The sequence below is a fragment of the Myotis myotis genome, unplaced genomic scaffold, assembly GCF_014108235.1.
Source record: "Myotis myotis isolate mMyoMyo1 unplaced genomic scaffold, mMyoMyo1.p scaffold_m19_p_5, whole genome shotgun sequence".
Taxonomy (NCBI): Eukaryota; Metazoa; Chordata; class Mammalia; order Chiroptera; family Vespertilionidae; genus Myotis; species Myotis myotis.
In genome coordinates this window covers 53,015,184-53,035,815 of record NW_023416357.1, presented here as the reverse complement: position 1 = coordinate 53,035,815, position 20,632 = coordinate 53,015,184, and the positions used below count along the sequence as shown (strand labels likewise).

The window sequence follows — 20,632 nt, the reverse complement described above, 5'->3', positions numbered from 1 at the left end:
TGTGGCGTGCTACAGATTGTAAAATAGGGATTGAATTGAAATGGATCATGCTAAAAGGTAGGGGATGTGTAAGCTGTGCAAATAAGGCAACAAACACTAAGTTCTTATATTCAGGTATTTGCTCTTTAGTTATTTGTTTAATTTGCGATGGAAAGGCGCCTCTTACAAGGAAGCAGATACATGTTATGTTGGTAGAGCTTTAGAGGGTAGTGCTATTATAATTTTCATATCTGTTTGACCCATCGCTAGAAACAAGAAAAAAACTAAAGCCCAAGAACATACAAATAGTACCGAGTTTGAGTACAGCTGAAAATAAATGCAGTATGACAAAAGTGGCTCACGCATCATACATCAAACACTTGTTACCTCTGCTGGTCTTGGTGACTGCACATGAGTAAGAACAAATCAGTGATAAAAATTTCAAGAAAGATGGAACCAGTCTGAGCCTTTGCAAAGACCATCAGTCATCTCACAGAGCTGTAATATTATTTGTTCAAATAATCCTTGGTTTCCTATTTAATGGACACAATACACCCTCCACTCTTAGACCAAAGCCACTAAGGGAAATCTTTTTATTTCTTTAAAATATTGGACACATCTTAGGACCATCAGAAATGATCACATGACCAGGCACTAAATTACCTTATTTCATTCCTAAATTTGCATTCTTGTTGCACTTCACTGTCAGTATAAGGTTTAAGAAGCTTACTGTTTTAAAGTTCCTTTATAATTAGAAGAAAAGTTCTAATCAGAGGATATTTCTGATTTTTTTATGCTGTTTTCCTAAGTATCCAAACATTTTTTTAAAATTATAAGACAAAGGTCTGCCTGGGTATGTAAAAATGAAGTGTTCAGCTCATGAGACACACACTCAGATTTTAAAATATAAAAGGGGGAGTAGATCAGCTGAAATTATTATATCTAACCATAAAGACTATTCAAATTTAATGAAATATTAACTAATATCTGTTACTATGGATATGAGAATCACATTATAAGTGAAAATATTTTAGTTTTATGATAATTATAATTATGATGGTTTTGATTTGGCTCTGTAATTAGCATCTATACTCTAGACTTTGTGACTGCTGTGAAAACATTATTTATAGAAGGTTTATCCAAATATAATTTGGTACTTGTTGCCTTTATCAAATATTGGAGTTTAATGGAATAAAATGCAAAGCACTTGTGCTTTTGTGTGCTTTGCTGATAATCATTTATTGCACTTCCTTTTCTGTATACAACTATGATACAATTGTGACCTCAGACAAAGCCAAATGTTGCTTTTTTTCTATTCATATTATGTTAAGCTGTTCTGCTATACAACAGAGTTTGGACACTTGCAGGGCAACATTAAATGTACATATGGATTGCCCTGGCCAGGTGGCTCAGTTGGTAGGAGCATTGTCCCATACACCAAAAAGGTTGAGGGTCCGATTCCCAATCAGAGCACATACCTAGGTTGCAGGTTTGATTCCTGGCCGGGGCGCGTACGGGAAGCAACAAAGTGATGTTTCTCTCTGACATCAGTGTTTCTCTTTCTCTCACTTCCTCTCTCTTTAAAAGTCAATGGAGACATATCCTTGGATGAGGAAAAATACATATATCTGCAGTTATTTGATTCCTCTTTTGACAATAGCATACATACCCATAATTAATATCCTGACATAGTTTTATGTTTTTAATCCAGAATTGGGGTACCCTAAAGCAAACCAAGCAAAGAGAAATCAGAGACACATGCTGTGTACTTGCTTACTCAAGCGATGAAACTCCTTCCCTTCACTTCCTTCCTCCCTCCCTCTCTCATAATAGGGAAGGGAAAGAATGAGAGAGGAGTCCAGCCTTTGATGAATTTACCTAAAATGTTGCTAGCAGAGGCTATTGTAATTTGAACATATAAGTTTTGTGCCCTATTGTTTAGTGTTACTCTATTTTGACGGCAATGTGCATGGAGAGGAGCAACATAATTTTTTAGTGTTTAGGGTTTCTAGAGGTCTTGATCTGAACCTGAATGGACCAAGGGATTTACCATCAGCAAATGTTACTTATGTATTTTTCCTCGTCAGCCATAAATGAACATTTACTGAATGTAATCTGGGTGCTGGGAGTGAAGAGAGGTGTGGATTAAGAAAATACAGAAAGCAGAATCCTGGGTACCAGGAAGTTTACAGTGTACCTGGGATGAAAGGTCGCAGGGGTCATGCTGTAGATTCATTTACAGGGCTAGGTATCAACAAATACACATCGATTTAGTGTGCACTAACACGGAAATGTTTCAGAGCTGCCATGAGATGTGAGAAGCCTCAGGAGAGACAACTATAGAGATTCCTTCTTTGAGGTTTCTACCTGGATTTCCGAAGTTTAAAGATTTTATCTAAAATGTATTAGATTTGACTTAACTTTGAAACAGGATTTGTGTTTTTAAAACTCACATTATATTGATTTGAATGTAACATCTCTTATAGAAGTGACTTAATTTGAAGTGTAGAACTGTGTGTTTGTAATATGCTTTTCATTTTTCTCACTTAAAAATTGTTATCTTTAGTTAGGGAAAAACACACACCTTGTTTACCCCACTACCAATTTTAAATGTAAAAGTGAATAGATACAGGAATATGCATTAACAAGATTAGAGTACCATCATTTTAAACAACACTTTTTCTTTCTTCTGTGTAAATGTTGACTCCGTATTTGATACCCAGCAAAATTATGCAGAGATTCCTGAGTACTCTAAAACCGAAATAACCCTGACTAGTTTGGCTCAGTGGATAGAGCGTCAGCACAGGGACTGAAGAAGGGTCCCGGGTTCAATTCCCAATAGGGGGCATGGAGGAGGCAGCTGATCCATGTTTCTCTCTCATCGATTTTTTTTACTCTCTATCCCTCTTCCTTCCTCTCTGTAAAAATCAATAAAATATATAAAACAAGAGATAGTCATTGTATACCTTGTGGCAGGGGATCCCTGAAAACTGATATAATTGTTTAATTATAGCCACAAGCCTGGCTCTCAGTAAAATTGTAAAGTTGTCTAATTTCTACCCTTTAACTTTCATGCTCTTCTTCTTACCCTTCGCCTACTCTCCTCAGATATTAACAATAAAGGCTTGAGGTTACCCCCGCCCAGGTCATTTGCTTTTCTAGTAGGAGTCTCTGGGTTTTGATGTGTGTTTGGTATGTTGCAGGCCCTGTGATAAGTCCTTCCTTGAAACATCTGTATTGAGTGGTGCAGAGAAACATATTAAGTGAATTGTCAGGATCACAAAAAGAGCTAGGCCAGGGGTGGGCAACCCCTGGCACGCGTGCCAAACATGGCACGCCAGTAACTTTTGCTGGCACACAAAACCCTCTCTTATAATCTTCCATTTACAATTTTTGTGAACATTTGAATGACTTAAATGTTAAATTACAAGGAACTGGCAAGACACTTGATTTTATGTTTGGTTACATAAAGGCTTTTGAAAAAGAAACTGGAAGTCTTTAAGAGGGTTGTGGATGGTAAGAGATTTAGATATTTCCCAAAACTCAAGAGGCACATCAGAGACCTCCCAAAAGATGACAGAACAGACTGTCAAAGCCTTCAAAAGCTGTTTTTAAACACCATCGAGTCAACTATTGAGTAGTTCTTCTCAAGATTTGCGAAATTCAGAGAACTGGAAGAGACAGCAAAATTCATGAGGTTTCCAGACAGCATGAAACTGGAGGAACTAAACTTACAAATGTTTTCATGGATAGACAAGGCTGACTTTGAAATGCAGTTGATTGAATTTTAGAGTAGCTCAATTTGGAAGCAGAAATTTATTGACCTTAGAGTTGACTTGGAAAACATTGAAAAAAAGTGATTAGAGACGGAGTACCAGAGAGAAGTGTCGAAAACGAACTATTGAGGACTTGGAATGCCATTCCAGAAAATTATTTCTGTTTAAAAAACTTTTCAACAGCGTTACTCTCCATGTTTTCATCCATATACGCTTGTGAATCTTTGTTCTCAGTGATGAATTTTGTTAAGTCTTGTAATAGGAGTAGCCTGACGGATGAAAGTAGTAGCTCGTGCATATCTTTGATGTAAAATCTCTGTCATCAGTGATGCAGCAGCAAAAGTCCCACTGATAATATCAAACGGAGTCATAAAATTTTCTGTCGGACTATCAGTGTACATGTATACATTAAAAAATAAATGTATTTTTCATTATCATATACAGTGTTTTTGTCGCTTGAATGAATTTTATTATTTCTTCAAGGTTCTTCACATACGTACACCTTAAGAGATATCAAGTAGGCGTAACATGTTCTCAAAAAATTAGGGTTGGCACGCAGAAGAATTTTGAGTCAGAGATTTTGATGATTTTGGCACGCACTCTCAAAAAGGTTGCCCACCCCTGAGCTAGGCTTTGAGTCCCAGTGTTTCAGACTCTAAAACCTGTGCACTGTGCACTACAGCAAAACATTTTTAGACTTACAGCAATATGGTGGCCTTTAAATGAGATGAGGTGGATCTAACTGGTCCTACTTACTCATAAAGCCAGTTTTGTATTGTTGCACCTTCAATCTTTTATATGTGAGCTTATTTGAGGAGGACTTTAAGCTTTGTTTTGAATTTATTCAATTCAATTCAATTTAGGGAACATTTATTTAATGTCTGTTCTTTGCCAGGCACTGTGTTAGATGCTGGTGGTATAAAGACAGTCTATTTAGGGAAACATAAATAACTATAATACAATTCACTGAATGCTATAATAGAGGCATATGCAAGGGATCATTGGAACATACGAGGGCATAATTAATTTGAAGGAAGGTGTTAGGGAATGCTATGTTTGAACAGAACTTTGACGGACAAGAAGTAAGAATTTTCCAGAAGGACAGAAGGAGTTTGATAATTTATTTCAGGCGATGGGAACAACATGAGCATGTGTGTGAATACACCTTGTATTTTTTGGGACATGGTAAGAGTGGTACATTGCAAGAGTGGTCACAAATTCTACCCTTTCCTACACCCAACTCATGACAATGTGATATTGAAGAGCTTTCCACTAAGAAATGGAGTCTGTTTCCCATCTCTGAATTTGGGTTGGCCATGTGATTTGCTTTGGCCAGTGCACACTAGCAAATTTGAAAGTGCTTATGCGTTGGGGCTTCTGTGCTTGGAACCCTGAGGCCATATTGTCAATGAGCCTAGGTTATCCTGCTGGAGAATAAGGGCCACCTGCAGGAGGGCAGAGGCTCTGGCTGACAGTTTACTAACCACTAGACGTGTGAGTGAGATCGTCTTGGACCATGTAGTTACCAGCTGATCCCCCAGACACATGGGAGAGTCCAGGAGAAATCTGTTGTCAGCCCAGTCAGAAAGACCCAGATGATTTGCTCAATTATGGACTAAATAAAATATTATTTTAGCCAGTAGGTTTGGGGTGTTTTGATATATAGCAAAGCTGATACCTAGAAGGTCTAAGTAGAGTGTAGGGGATGTGGGAGGAGGCATTTCCTGGAGATGAAGAGGATGTGTAACATTTGCAATATCATGTTAAGAAGTTTATTTTTATTTTTTAAAAATATATATTTTATTGATTTTTTTACAGAGAGGAAGGGCGAGGAATAGAGAGTAAGAAACATCGATGAGAGAGAAACATCGATCAGCTGGCTCCTGCACACCCCCTACTGGGGATGTGCCCGCAACCAAGGTACATGCCCTTGACTGGAATTGAACCTGGGACCCTTCAGTCCACAGGCCAACGCTCTATCCACTGAGCCAAAACAGTTAGAAGTTTAGACCTATTTTGTAGGACCAAGCTTCCCAAACTTCATTGATTGATGTACCACTTTTATGTTTTTAAAAATATCTGCATACTATCTGAATTAATTTTTAATTGTTCAGATCTTATACTAAAATTTACTTTGAAAGCAAACTCAATATTAACTTAAAACCCCAGGTTGATCTGTTAATTCTACTTTTCTAGACCTATTAAAATATATTCTACAAGTAGGCCTGTATGCTCTCAGAAGTCATTTTGTATTTCTCTTATGCTTTTCTGTGTTCTTGGAGTTCCTGCTTTAACCAGTAGGAATCAGGAGCATGTGGAAACTAATTTGAAGTAGGAAGGGTAGGAAGGAGTGAGGAGGCTATTGCAGAGGTCCAGGTGGGACATGGCACATGGTAGACTTACGATGTGTCTGAGGAAGAAGAGAAAGGATCTGGCGACAGATTTGATGTGTGTGTAGTGGGAGTGGGGAGTGTGAAGTACCCACTGAGTCGATACTATAAAGAAAGGGAAGAGTAAAAAACTAAGGGTAATAGATCTGTGGTTGTGCTTACTGAGTTTGTTAGGTTATTTGAAAACAGAGGCCCACTAGGCATTTGCATATATGGATCGGGCTTATTAAAATGTTGTTTTTAAAATATCAGCATCTAAGTGATAGTTGAAGCCTCAGGAGTAGATAATGTCAAGAGGAAGTAGTTAGTACAGAGATTTTTAGTCTTTTATTTTTCTCACCCCCAAACTCTTTTTTTTTTTTCAGGGCTAGTCTACATATTATTATTATTATTTTTTTATTGCTTAAAGTATTACAAAGGGTATTACATATGTGTCCGTTTTATCCCCCCACCCTAGACAGTCCCCTAGCCTCCCCTATCCCCCAGTGTCTTATGTCCATTGGTTATGCTTATATGCATGCATACAAGTCCTTTAGTTGATCTCTTACCCCCCTACCTCCTGCCCCCCAACCCTCCCCGGCCTTCCCGCTGCAGTTTGACAATCTGTTTGAGGCAGCTCTGCCTCTGTATCTATTATTGTTCAAAAGTTTATAATGGTCTCTATTATCCATGAATGAGTGAGATCATGTGGTATTTTTCCTTCATTGATTGGCTTATTTCACTTAGCATAATGCTCTTCAGTTCCATCCATGCCGTTGCAAATGGTAAGAGTCCCTTCCTTTTTAGAGCAGCATAGTATTCCATCGTGTAGATGTACCACAGTTTTCTAATCCATTCATCTACTGATGGGCACTTAGGCTGTTTCCAGATCTTAGCTATGGTGAATTGTGCTGCTATGAACATAGGGGTGCATATATCCTTTCTGATTGGTGTTTCTGGTTTCTTGGGATATATTCCTAGAAGTGGGATCACAGGGTCAAATGGGAGTTCCATTTTCAGTTTTTTGAGGAAACTCCATACTGTCTTCCATAGTGGCTGCACCAGTCTGCATTCCCACCAGCAGTGCACAAGTGTTCCTTTTTCTCCACATCCTCTCCAGCACTTGTCGTTTGTTGATTTGTTGAAGATAGCCAGTCTGACAGGTGTGAGATGGTACCTCATTGTTGTTTTGATTTGCATCTCTTGGATGATTAGTGACTTTGAGCATGTTTTCATATGTCTCTTGGCTTTCTGAATGTCCTCTTTTGAAAGGTGTCTGCTTAGGTCCTTTGCCCATTTTTTGATTGGATTGTTTATCTTCCTTTTGTTAAGTTGTATGAGTTCCCTATAAATTTTGGAGATTAGGCCCTTATCAGATATGACATTGGCAAATATGTTTTCCCACACAGTGGGTTTTCTCGTTGTTTTGTTGATGGTTTCTTTTGCTGTGCAGAAGCTTTTTATTTTGTTGTAGTCCCATTTGTTCATTTTCTCTTTAGTTTCAAGTGCCCTAGGAGCTGTATCAGTGAAGAAATTGCTTCAGCATATGTCTGAGATTTTGTTGCCTTTGGATTCTTCTAGAATTTTTATGGTTTCCTGTCGTACATTTAAGTCCTTTATCCATTTTGAGTTTATTTTTGTGTATGGTGTAAGTTGGTGGTCTAGTTTCATTTTCTTGCATATATCTGTTCAATTTTCCCAACACCATTTATTGAAGAGACTATCTTGGCTCCATTGTATGTTCTTGCCTCCTTTGTCAAATATTAATTGAGCATATTGGTTCGGGCCGATTTCTGGGCTCTCTATTCCAAACTCTTAGTGATGTGATTTAGTGCAGCTAGAAATACTGAGTGGTTCATATAGGTAATGATTCTCAAATAGAGGTGGAAAGCGTCTTTGTAGTTTGAAAAAATAATGTTCTCCAAATGGTTTTCATGTACTACCCTTCACCACTACCCCCAATTGAGTTAGTGTAATGAGGACAGGATTGAGGAAGAAGAGGAGAAGTTGGTAAAATGGACAGAGTGATCCAAGATGTAGATCCCTCTAAGGGGGAGAGAACTTTTATAGACGTGAAGGAACTTTAAGATGAAGGGACATGCCATGGTACTAAATTCTACAGAGGATTATTCTTTAACCCAAACTGGCTCATCAAAGTATATTACATGGCATGTAATGGGGGCATAGTAAATATTTGGATGAATGATTTATGTAGAACTGTTTTGTGTTTGAAACACTCCATAAGCCTCAAGTATTCAAGTCAAACAGGATTTGTAATTGTACTGCTTTGTGCTCCAACCAAAATCAATGTGAGTTTTAAAAAATTGTGTCTCTCTGTCCATAGTCAGTGTCTTAGAAGAGTGGCTCCTTGGGCATCACAGCCCTTATTTCAGTGCAAAGTAGTGTTTGAGGCCGTTTTCAGGGAATAATGTCAATCAACAACCCTACGGCCATTCCACACATGGGCCTCTTCCTAACCTTTGCACCTGTGGTTCCCAGAAGTAAGTTAGTTGCTTTATGATGATTTGGGTTGATGGAATGAATATATTGGACTGGCAGAACTGGAATGCCATCAACCTATCTGGTTCTCAAATAACTTTTATACTCATGCTAGCAGCTCCTTTTATTATTGTTGCTATTTTTTAAGTGACATCAATTTCTACCCTGCTCTGCCTGTGGTTAAGGAAAGGCTCTGGATCAGGACGGCGGAGTGTTCTCAGACTGTGATTTGGTGGCTGCGCCTCCTCCTTGTAGAGCACTGGGCTGACATCTGGCATTCACGACTCCTGTGAGGCTGGCTTCCCCCTAAATGTGCCCTGAAAGCCTCCCTGCTGTGTCCCTTCTGTGCAAGTGTAAACACATCACAGGAAATGAGCACGTAAAGACCCACTTTTCCTGAAGGAATCGAGGAACCCCCTCACCCAGCTGGAGCGCGGGCTTTGGGGTCCAGCTTCAGGAAATTGGACCAGCCATTTGGGCAGAGGCTGCTGTCTTGTGGCACCTTCGTCCCTTGTTCCCGCTCAGCTCCCCGGGTGCGCTGTCCTCAGTTATCTGGCTGAGGAAAATTGCTCCAGGACCTACAGAATGTGAAGTAAGGGTTGTCTTTCGTCGTAGATTCATTAGTGCAGCTGGATTTAGTTATTTACCATTGTATATTTGGCACTGTCCTTACTGAGGTAGAGGACTCATTTTAAAATGATTGAAGCAGTCTAAAGTTCATCCTAAAAATAAATATATCTATTTCTATTTGTTTTACTATGAAGATAAACCATTAACATGATTAGAGAAAATAGGCACATGACAAGGAAGTTAAGACAGCAAAATAAAAGAGGAACGCCTTTTCCCTTTCCCTTGCTGTCTTCCCCATCCCGTTTGTTTGTTTGTTTGTTTGTTTTTTGCTCCAGCCCTAATGGATGCATTTTAAATAAAATCCACACACTCCCTCTGCTCTCTGTCTTTCTGCTACTACAAATAGCTCAGCCCCTCTCTCAGACCCACTTCAAGGAAACACGGGCTTGAATCCCCCAGCCTGGTTTTGTCTGAACTGCTGCACCCTGCAGCACACCCGGGACCCAGTGCTGGAGTGGGGCACCTGGGAGGCGAGGGAGCGAGGAGAGCCACGGCAGCCCAGGGAGTCAGGCGGGCCTGTGTGGGAGCGTGTAGGTGAGCCAGAAGCTAATGAGAAAAATAGGGGGCCGTCGCTAATTTTGATGTGGGGAAATCTGAAAGGCTCTTCTGCATGCCAGGGCATTTGAATATTTGGCAAACAGCTGGCTGGGCTCTGGGAGAGCGCCTCTTGACTCGCCTGCTCAGATGTTCAAAGATAAAATGAGGCAGCCGGCGCGCCAGCACATAGCTCATAGCCTTGCAGTCGGTTTTGAATTTAGATTTGAATTGTGATATCAATGTCATGGTGGCACATGCTTTGAGAAAGTACTTACAGAGAATAATTGAAAGATTCAGTGTGAAGCTTCTGAAAGCCATAATTTAAAGTTCCAGAAGCCTCCATATTACTCTCACCATTAAAATTTAAAGTGACAGAAGCCCAATTATGATAGTTATTTTCTTAAATAAAATCATATTTCTACCCCAAGTGAAAGATTCATTGCTGCTCACTAATCTCTGCCAGGAGATCCCATCTCGGCAGCATCCAGTGTCAGCAGTGAAGATGGTTCGCTTTATCCTGGGGACAATGAGGCTACTGGGGGCGCAGAGCTGGAGGGCCTCCTCGGAGGAGCTGGACTTGCAGGAGGCCGATTTGCATGATAATCACCATCATGGATCCTCTGTGGTGCCAGTCTCCGCACTTACCCAAATGCAGTATAACTTTTAATAGCAGCTGAGAAGGCCCAGGAGGGGCCCTAGCACACATTTTGCCAAACCTAAATGATGTCAAAAACTGCTAGTTAAGTGGGTTGTAAAGCTAAACCCCACTGAGGAATGGAGACTTGGAACATAACTTTAAAATCTGATTAAAGAAAGAAATACTTGAGAAAGGCTATAACTTTGGGGACCCTTATAAGATATGAAGCTCTTCCTCTTCCTCCTCTTCTCACAGAAATCTGTTCACCAGAAGAATTTGTTTACCAGAAGGATTTCTGTGGCCATTGAAACCATAACATGGAAATAGATAGATCAGTGGGAATACGGAAACATTTCAGTGCAGAAATTTCTTTATCAGTTAAAAGTATGGAGTCAGATTTTTAGACTATGAATCTTTCCAATTTCTCTGGTCCATTTGGTTTTCCACTACCCTGCATGGTGATTTGGGGACTATCGTGTGATGGGAGCCAGAATTGCAATGAAAAAGTGCACAGGGCCAGTCAAGCTTAAACTTTATTCCTCAGAGCTCCCAGGGACAAAGGAGCATGTGAATCAACTAATGTTATGATGCACGATGGTGAATGAGACAGAATACATATACATCAATACTAATCTAAGCAATGTCTTATAAATAATAAATCATGTAATTTCTCAAAAGTATCACACTGTGATAAAACATTTACAAGTAGGTTTTGGGTTTGCTGTTTTGTCATGACTTTAGCACAGCCAGCCCCGTGGCAGTTTGCAAGTCTAAATTTTGTTGTCTGGCATTAGCCCCAGAATCTCTCTCCACTTTTCTTGCAAAACTGATCCTATGATATGAACTCAACTTCCTTTCCTTCATCCTTGCCTCGAATCACGTGGCTTTCCCTCTTCCTTCCATTTTATTCACATCTCAGTGACAGGCATCCCCCTTCTCTCGTGGCCTGTATTCCATCGCTGTGCCCAGACTCTCGCTGGAAATCATGATGTCCCTTCCACTTGCCATATTCAACATTTTTTGGCCTCTTCCTGAAAAAATCCTTCCCCAAATTCCCTACTCTGTTTCCTTCTTTTAATTCTTCTTGAGTTGTCTACTTTCTTGCCTCTTCCTTTTCACCATTTACTCTTTAACCTGTTGCAATCTAGACTCAGCCACCACTGACACTACCGTCACAGGCAAAGTCTACACTCCTACTTCACAGACCACTTTCTGCCCTACAGGGAGAGGGACTTACGTAACTGACACATGTGGAGTGAGTAAGTGGGCCAGCTCAGCTTACCGCCACCTTTTTACCCAGAGGATGGCCTAGCTATGGAGAGCCCACAGTTTCCCTGAGTCTGGGAAGACTTCCCCATCGCATGAGCCTGGCTGTGGAGATGGCTTGAGTTGATGGTTTTTCAGCGGTCGCCAACCTTTTAGACCTCACAGACTACCAGTGGTCCGGGGACCACCGGTTGGCGACTGCTGGAGTGAGCTTGGTCTGACTTTCACAATAAGCTGCTTCCTCTACTCTGGTTTCAGTTAGTAATCAAGGTTATACTTTAGCCTCTCATCTCTTTTATTTTTGTATTCTTAACTTTTTCAGAACCCAGGAGAGGAAGGGGGGTTCTCAATTTTGGGGAATTGCTTGGAAACCTAAATAGATACAATAGTGTATACAAAGCAAAAAGTTAAAGTCCTCTCTTCCTAATCTTACTTTCCAGAGGCTTGATTCCTCTCTCTCTCTCTCTCTCTCCCTCTCCCCTCCGTCCCTCCCTCCCTTGAGAGGACATAGCAAAAAGGTGGCTGTCAGCCAGGAAGCGGACCCTCACCAAGAAACGAATCTGCTCCCATCTTGATCAGCCTGCAAAATTGTGAGAAATAAATGCTTGTTGACTTAAATCTGGTTCCACCACCTACCCACAGGGCACCAGGCCTAAAACATTAGTTGGGCTCCCTCCACCTCGATTGTTTTGCTTGTATCCCAAGGCTACTTCCCTTGTAGAGAGGGCGTGGTAGCTCATTTACAAGTAGACCTAAAGACAAGAAGAAACCTCCATGCAATCTGACTGAGCTGTGGGATCCTGACTGCTTTAAGTAGCCCCCCCCCCCCCCCCAAGGCTGGTAGAATTTTTGTGGAATCTGCTACACTGTGATGACCTGTGTGGGAAAACCCACACTGTGTGTCGGGGACTTGGCTCTGGCAGCAGATATGTCCCTGACCTACACACTTGTACATTCTCCTCACTCAGGGTACACATGGACGCATATCTTCATTAGAAACAAGTACAGACTGAGTGGCAAGGAGGGCCGTGTTAAACAGCCAGGAATTTCGACACAATGTGCACATTTAGACAGCACTGCAGAAAGGACCGGGCAGTCTGGCTCTGTTAGATCATTTTGCTGCTGACCAAGAGATTTGAAATGGACTTTTAATTATTATTGCCCATTTGCTATGGCTATATTCCTTAATACGAACATCTGATTAGGATTAATTTTCTTTAATTGATGAATAGATCACTAAACTTGTAGGATTGAATTTGTTGTCATATATTGGGCATCTCTACTATATTGTTGTATTGGCATATGTTATGTGTTATTTTTGTTTTGCTGGAGTACAAATTACAGGCACTTCTTATCTGTTTTAGTTTTGAGGTTACTCCTCTTCCTCCCTTTACCATTGAATGGCTTTTTAGATTTGTTAATAGAGATAGAGCAGGTCTAAGTGACTATTAAACTCTTTGTTATATACAGTGAAACCCATTAACATGGACCTCACTAAATTTGGGAATTTATGATAATGAGGGCAGGGCCTGGGTTAAAGTTTACTTTTGCATTGTCTCTGAAGGAAAGCTTTTCTGGGTTAACACATAGTATAAATACAATTACAGGGGGGTGGGGGTGGCACTATTACTTTCAAAGCAGTCTTTTCAAGCACTCCAGGGAAAGGCCTTGCAGGAGGGGGAGAGAGTGGTGTGCAGAATGCACGGTGGGGACCGTGCCGCTCACCAGCGATGTGACCTTGGACAAATGACTCAGCTTCTCTGAGAACCTTTCCTCGTCTGCAAAATGAAGACAGCAATCTAATTTATGGGGTTGCTGTGAGGGTTACATTTAATGTGTCGAAAGTGCCTGGTATGAGTATGTACTTCATAAATGGCAGATAATTATTACCTACCTAAAGTAGCTAATTTCAACTTCTCATTTTTTCACTAAAGCAGGGTTCTTTAATGCTTTAGAGTTTTGTTAACCTGATCTGAAATATTGCTTTACTATTATTTCTGATTGAAGGAAGACCTAGCAGTTTGGTGTGGTAGAGAAAATCATGCATATACTTCAGAGTCAGACTCAGGTTTGAAAGTAATTCTATCACTCATTAGCTACATGGCCTTAAGCAAGTTACACAATGTTGCTCAGGTTTTATTTTTTAATTTGTGAAAATGAGATGATGACACCTCCCGGACTTTCATGAGGACTCAATGAGATAATGCGTGTAAAGTGGTCAGCCCGGTGATTTTCATGTAGTATCTCTCAAACATCAGATGTTGCTGCTATCGTGATCTTTTTGACAGTAGCCCACACTCAAGACTTTTCATTAATTCAGACTTGTCTTCTTCAGTTCGCCTAATTAATGAATTTTACTCTAGATGTAATCTTCATCCTGATGAGAATTTTAAATACGTAAGTAAAAAATTAGAGAGAAGCAAAATGGCTATATAGATAGGTAGAGTAAAAGAGGGAAAAGTAATATTTTAAAAGTGGAAGCACAAGGCATTAAGTTAGACTTAAATTACTGAATAGTAAAATTTGTGCATAATCTTTGTCCTTTATGAAAGATCTTTATATTAGCCAGGAAGAAATAGAGCTGTATGTATACAAAGTAGAAAGTATAGAGTGGGACCAACTCATATCATTCATTGAAGAGGGAAGCAGTAAGTTTATGTTCAACTTTATTTTCATCTTGTTGCTTTCCCCTGTGTTTCATAGGCTGTATGGATGAGAAATTTAAGCACTATCATGTCCTGCATAGAGACTATAATCTCTCCTCCCCTACACAGTTTGTCAGAATCCATCACCTCACTAGATCAGACTGTATTACTTTGATGACTGGCAAATGGGTGCCACTTGTGAAATGAAAGCAACCAGGTGTGTATGTGTGTTTATTAAGTACTCTTCAATAGGAGGAATGTGTTTTACTGAAAACTCACTCCTATTATTTTTGTAGAAGCAAGAAGTGCTCATCTTCCTTTGGGAAGACGTAAGAATTATTTTTCAGGAGCTTCTGAACTAAGATAATACCATTTCACAACCATAAATATGTTATAAAACCAGTTTTTTCATAATATGCATGCATAAATGGAACCTTGTGATAAAAACCAGAGGAGACAGAACCAATAATGTTGGGGTTGTGTGCCTTTGACTTTCCAGGGCTGCCCAATTTAAGCAGATTGTTTTAAAAAGTAAAGTCAGTTCTTTAAATTGACAGCCAATGGTTTAACATATAAGAATTTTCATATAAGTAAATTCACAAGTCAGACAAAACCTTTTGTTAGATCATGTTTTCTAAGATTTGGGTCAGGAAAATGTCACATCTCTAATGCACAACATATTGATTAGTTGTATTTCAATGTGTAGTTTTTTGGAAGTACTTAATGGTTAGTTGTTAAAGTATGACATTATTTTTCTAGATCAGTATATCAACAGAAGTAGCAAGAATAACTAATTTTTATCATATGCAGATCTGTGCTAGAAGCTGGGGATATAATGGGAAGCAAAAGAAAAAAAGACAGTCTTATTTGCTAACAACAACCTGTTAAGTAGGTATAAAAAAAAGAAACAAGTTCATAGAGTTTAAATAATTTGTCCAGTGTTGGAATAGTTAGTAAGAGCTAGAATTATAGTGCAATATTTGTTACAGCAGCCTAACCTATATCCAGGTTAAGAGACTCTAAAATACAGTGGTTGAAACAAGTTCGAGGGAGCTCCCTGACAAAGTGGAGTATATCAGCTCCAACTGCTTATGCTTAGACTGCTGGGTAAGGGAGAAAGAAACTTCCATCTTACTACCTTCTGCTTGCCTCATTCATATGTCTAAAGATATATAAGAATTCTCTTTAATATATTTTTTTAAAAATTGATTTTAGAGAGAGAGGAGGGGGAGGAAGAGAGAGAGAAATCGATGTGAGAAAGAGAAATTGATGTGAGAAAGAAACATTGATCAGCTGCCTCCTGCCTGCCTTCTACTGGGGATCGAGCCCACAACTCAGGCATGTGCCTCGACTGGGAATCAAACCAGTGACCTTTTGGTGTACAGGACTACGCTCAACCAACTGAGCCACACCAGTCAGGACATAAGTATTCTCTTTAAAGGCATTCCCTAGATGTTGGACTTTTAACTTTTACTCACATCCTGCCAGCCATACTAGCTGCCAGGAAGGCCTGGAAATATACTCTTTGTGGCCATGTACTTCTAAAAATTCAGGGGTTCTATTAATAAAGGAGAAGGGGAGATGGGGAAAATTGTCAGTGTCTGCGTCACATGCTAATTAAGGGCATTGTTTCAAAGTGAAGTTTTGGCCACAGACTTGGACAAGTGACAGATAATCTTATGACTTCGGGATATCCTACATTCAGTATTTACTTCTTTTCAAGTAGTACATCAAAGTTATGTACATATGTATATAGTGTGTATCTACACTAATAAAAGAGAAATATGCAAATTAACTGTCCCTTCTTGATGCCCACAGCCATGGCCACCAGCCAATCAGGAGTGAGTATGCAAATTAGTGGGACAAAGATGGTGGCAGCCACTGAGCCAGCCAGAGCAGGCAGGAGGCTTGGGTCACCCAGGCGACAAAGGAAGCCAAGCTTCCCACCCACCTGGGCCGGTGCTGAAGGAGGGGAGTGGAGTAAGGGTAGAGAGAAGATGGAAGTGGGACTTTGCTCTCTCAGTGTGACATAGAAGTACAGAGAAGCAATCCAAAAGGAGAACCCCAAGAGACAAACTCCAAACAGACCACATCCTTCAGAAGCCAAAACTTGAACCTTTCCTCTCATTATAACAAAAGCCGTATTCCTTTTAACAAGGTTTAGTTTGAATCCAGTAACTTGATTCAGCCACTTCCATGGGGGTGGGTTGGGGAGTGGAGTAAGGGTAGAGAGAAGATGGAAGTGGAACTTTGCTCTCTCAGTGTAGGTCAATAGCATGCACAGGATATGACTTTTCTCCAAGTCCTCAGAGAGCTAGCAGTCTGTCTGCAGAGCTAATATCTATGAAAACATTTAGTGAAAACCAAGTGCTTAAACCGTGTGATATTGATTACTCCAGAGGAATCCAGATAAGGGATAAGTCAATGAGGATTTGTTTCTTGGAGAATGCTTCTTAGATCATGCCACAACTGAGGTGATTAAGAAGGCAGAGCTAATTAAGAAGGTAGAAGGGACGAACAAAGATTCGGAATGAGCTGAGAGGGCAGTGGAGACTTTATGTTGGAGACTAGGAAATGTAGCGGAATGCTTCAAAAACATTATAGTGTTAGAGTTTGTCTGGGTTGGGAAGAATATCTCAGCAACATAGGTTGTCAGAGGGCAGGGGGAAGTCAAGACTAAGTGTATCAGGGTTTGGGAGCCTGGCTGCACTAGGGTTGGCCAGCAATCCAGTCCTCAGTGACCAAGAGGATGTGATGACCTTGAGAGTGGTTCAGGGAAAGTGTTGGAGGAGATCCAATTCAGGAGGTTTGGGCAACTAGAACAGGTGAGATTCAGAGTCAGGAATGGTGGTGTCAGGAATGGCAGTGGGGATTCTGATCCCAGCCAGCAGCAGGAGTCCTGGAATAGAATCTGGGGTCCTAACACTATAATATTCTGAATATTGGGCCAATATGTTGGAGTTATAGGGAAATAGAGGGAGAAAGCATAATGAAGGAGTGTGGAGGAAATTCAGTGTATTTGTAGTGCAAAAGGAATTCCAGTCGTGCTATCAGGGGCGGAGGTGGTTGCTCCTTTGCCTGCCTGGTAAAGGTGGGCTGAAGGTCACAGCTCCTCTGAGCCTCTTAAGTGGAGACTTCTATAGGGCAGGACAGGAGCTCAGAGGGGTCCTGGAGTGAATGTTGGAAGTGGAGGCCCAGTGGAAACAGCATCACTTGGAAGGAGTTGATACCACAGCTGAGGAGATCTAGGAACAGCGAGGGGGCTGCCACATTCCAGGGTGAGAAGAACCAGGTCTGACAAAGGAAGTGGGGCGGGGGGTGGAGGGGTGGGAGGGGAGGGGAACTTAGTAGAAGTTAGAAGAAGGGACTGCTAAAAACATTTCAAATTAAGAGGTAACATGCTTTAGTGACAAGTTTGAGATAATGGATAAAACCTAAAATGATTCCAGGTGGATTTTAAATGTCCATGTAGTATGGCATTTTTGCTCATGGGCTAAAGGGCATTATAAACACGTATGCAGTTGCTTTTGGCCTATTTTTTTAAAACCCAAATAAATAAAGTAAATTAGTAAATAAATTGTGTTAAGGCTAAGCTTACCTATGTGTTTGCTGGCTTTACCTCTCACTGCTATGGGTCTGCTTGGAACATTTCAGAGATGTGAATAAATAGAAATGTTTCTTGCAAAGGTGTCTGTCATTCCTGGTCTACAATAGTGTTGCTAATATACATGTACATGGATATGCACACGGATATGCCTAAGGTGGAACCTACCTGGGCCCTAGCATGCTGCTCTCATGGTGGCGGGGGCTTTGCCCCCACTGGGGTTGGTGTTGGCAGTGTTTGTACCTGCCTTTTACCCACCTGGTTAGCTCAGAGCCTTTGCCGAGGAAAGCGTGCTCCTGCCCGGCCAGATTGCGTCATCACAGGCTTCTCCACCGGCAGCTGTTGCTTCCCAGCCATCCACTTCGGGGCTAAACGATGGGACCCAGGCAGGGACTTTAGTCACGAAGGCGGAGGTCTTGGGACCTCAGGAGGGATTTTATTCCTGTTTATCAAGGCAAGGAAGAAATGACAGAATCTGCTCGGGTAGGGAAACCTTATTTTCGAAATGCACAGACATGTGGTGTTTCTGGTTTTGTGACACGTGGATCTACACCTGGAGGTGGCATGGATTTGAAAGTCATTATTTAAGGTAAGGAAAGAACACTGTAAACAGCATTAAAGTTTAATCCTGTTCAAACTTTTATTTACCATAAAAGAGCCTGTAGTTTTGTTGTGTTTTTGAACTGTTGAGCTAAATAATTTTAGTGATCAGCAAAAGACCAGTCATTGTAGTTGTGAGAAGTTGTTTTATAAAGGCTTGAATTAATAATGTGTTTGCATTTTGTTCACAGATGTACTATCTGTGGGACAGGGACAGGCTGAACACCCGCTTCACTGAGTACCTGCTTCACATCACCTTTCACATTTTCTAGAAAAACAGCCGTTGGGGAATCAACATGCTCCCTTCAACAAAAATGGAAACAAGTGAAGACCCTAAGAATGCCACCGCTGCCAGCAGTTAATGATGCTGGGGCTATGCATGCAAGCTTCAGCAAAGAAAGTTTTCTAGACAGTGTGTGCCTCACTAGCCAGAAATCAGGAAATTTCGTCTCAGTTGCTCCTTAAATCAGCGCAACCCTTCCAAATGAACATGAATTGAAACATGCATTGGCTTTTCAATTTAATTGAGTAATTACTACATGTGAATCACTATACGGAGCAGGAGAAGGAACATAGAGAGGGAAGGAGACAAATAAGATGTGGTCCCTGCCGTCCATAGATTCGTTTCAATGAACATTTTTTGGTGTGCCTTCTGTTCTTACTAAGTGTGTCTCTAAGACAGGAAACAAATGGAAGAGTATGTTTCTCTGAGTATTTTAAGTTCCTTTAATAAAAAACAAAACAAAACTTCTAATGCGAACAATTCAGGACATCTTAATTCCATTTCTTTTTGGACCTTAATTCCATTTCTTTTTGGACTTCTGATAGGTAGGATCCTTTTTGTTGATTTCAAAAATGTTCTGTAGACTTTAGAGATATCAACACATTATAGTTGGAGTTAACTTGAATTAAATTCCCTTTTCCCTGTAGGTGTAGAGTTTCTGTTGGAAAACTATATTATGTTTGTACATCGGTGGGGAGTGGGTGACGGAATCACATCTGTTTCAATAGGCCCCTACCTTGAATGCCTAGGGGCCTGCCGCCCTGAGTGAATTATTAGCATGGAGGAAGGTTTGGGTCAAGCTTGGGGTCCTTACTCATGGACCCAAGACAGGGCAGGACAGGAGCCAAACAGACCTGGAAAATGGCTGTGTGTGAAAATTTGGCTATTTCAGTATTCATGGTGTTGTCCTCTAAGTTCTATAAGTTGAGTGACTATATACTTTTTCCAAAAAATTAGTTCTGATCTGGGAGTAAGTCATGATTTTTCCAGTGTAAAGACACTAATATGATTGTTGACACTAGACATTTTATGTTGTGTCTGTGACACATTTTGTTATGTATGCGCCAACAATGGACATGTCTTTGTCTTGAGAGTGTCCATCTGAATTGAAAATGTGCCAGCGTTTTAACATTATCAACAGACTTCTTAATTAAGCTGCCAATACACACTGCCAATAGTACTGTGTGTCGTCTGAGAAATGAATTGTGTAAGTGCTGTTTCCCTCTTGTTGAATAAATAATGTTACTCCATAGAAAATTGATTTAAAGTGTTCTTTGAGTGGGGTATTATATTGTTCCCTAAAGAATTTGATGAGAATTCTCATATAATCCCTTTTTATTTAATTTCCGAAAACTTTCATTTTGCTTCTCAGTAAAGGAGTATTCTAATTTGACCAACAACTTTAGTTATATGATTCACCTTTAGTAGGATGAATCACCCAGCTCCCAAACCCTGGTGATATTGTATATTTGTTATGTCACTTTAAATTTGCCTGAAGTAGCTTTCAATAATCTGAGTTATGAACTTGTTTTGTACTAAATTGTAGATATTTATTTTTTTGTCCTGGGAGTTTTGTTAGAAGTAACATCTCTGTATTCCTGGTGCCTAGCACAGTGCCTGGTGCATAGCAGGTATGTGTTCAGTTAACACTTGGTAACCAAGGTGTGTAAAGTAGCCTTTTTATCTACGGTTCATAAGGCTCTATAAAAGATAGAACAATCTTGCTAACAGAGTAAGCTTGCTGTTGGTTTGTAGTTTATCATCTGATACTTTATATATAGTCTAGTCCTCTACATTGGACCTCTTA

At 40.4% G+C, this 20,632-nt stretch overlaps 1 long non-coding RNA gene across 1 annotated transcript in view; it reads left to right on the top strand.

Moving 5' to 3' along the window:
- The window catches only part of LOC118656797, a 117,858-nt gene extending 97,791 nt beyond the window's left edge, over positions 1-20,067 (top strand). The window contains exon 6 of the long non-coding RNA XR_004967698.1: positions 18,734-20,067. This is a non-coding gene — a long non-coding RNA (uncharacterized LOC118656797). The remainder of the gene's footprint in view (positions 1-18,733) is intronic.
- Positions 20,068-20,632: the final 565 nt, after the last annotated feature.